Source organism: Arachis ipaensis, chromosome B06 (genome assembly GCF_000816755.2).
Source record: "Arachis ipaensis cultivar K30076 chromosome B06, Araip1.1, whole genome shotgun sequence".
NCBI classification, from domain to species: Eukaryota; Viridiplantae; Streptophyta; class Magnoliopsida; order Fabales; family Fabaceae; genus Arachis; species Arachis ipaensis.
Window position 1 is genome coordinate 109302193 of NC_029790.2, and position 1065 is coordinate 109303257.

At 33.5% G+C, this 1065-nt stretch overlaps 1 long non-coding RNA gene across 1 annotated transcript; it reads left to right on the forward strand.

Moving 5' to 3' along the window:
- On the forward strand, positions 367-814 carry LOC110264108. The gene is made up of 2 exons (XR_002349838.1): positions 367-485; positions 588-814. It is a non-coding gene; the product is annotated as an uncharacterized LOC110264108 (long non-coding RNA).

The following is a 1065-nucleotide window of genomic DNA, read 5'->3' on the forward strand; positions in this document are numbered from 1 at the left end:
GCTGGTTTATTGAATTGCTGCCTTGCTGGTTTATGGAATTGCTGGATTGCTACTGGTTTATGGTATTGCTGGATTGCTGCTGGTTGATAACTTGTTGTGTTTCTGGCCTTGATTTATTGTATTTATTTATGTAGTTTGACGTCAGTTCAAATGAGAATATGGGTGAATCCGTATTGCCGCCAATTCCTCTTCCGAATGAATCAACAAGCATCAGATCTCCGACTGCATTACCTCCTGTACACAAAATTGGCTCCGAAACTCTCCAAAACTTGTCCTTGAGGAATTCATCGAGGAATTAGAGAAGTTGGAATTAGGTATGGTTAAGTTTCTACTTATAATTTTCTTTATTTTAATATAGTTTTTATTAATATATATTATTTGTTATGATTGTTTCTTGTTTTATATATTTTGTAGAAGTTGCACCCACTCCTGATCCCAATGAAGAAGATTCTGTTATTGAGTCTGATTGAGTACATCTTGTTATGGTAGGAATTGTTCTCCTTATATTATTATTATTATTATTATTGTTGTTGTTGTTGTTGTTGTGCTTGTTGTTCTTATTATGTAACTGTTTTTTTTTATTTCAGGTTGGTTTGCATTAAGAAGTTTAGCTATTTTGTTGGAGAAGGCACCATAACTTTGCTATCAGTTTAATGACAATTTATTTTTATTTTTAGTTGTGTTGACTGTTGAACTATTGAACTTCTTTAATTGTCCTATTTGAATTCTGTTGTCGTTAAATTTCATTAGATCGAGACTTTGTTAGCTATTGTGTATTTCGGTTTGTCGATTTCAATGTTATGACTTTGCATAATAGTATGGTAGAATTTTTTTTATTTTGATTGAAAAAATCGAACAAACCGAACCAAACCAAACCAAACCAAACCAAACCGATTTTAATTGGTTTGGTTTGGTTCGGATGACCTTGACAAAAAAACCGAACCAAACCGAACCGCACTTTAATTAGACGATCGGATCGGATGGTTTTTCCCTCAAAAACCGAACCAAACCGCACCACGAACACCCCTAATGATTATTATGACTCTTGTGTCTGTATTCTTAAGT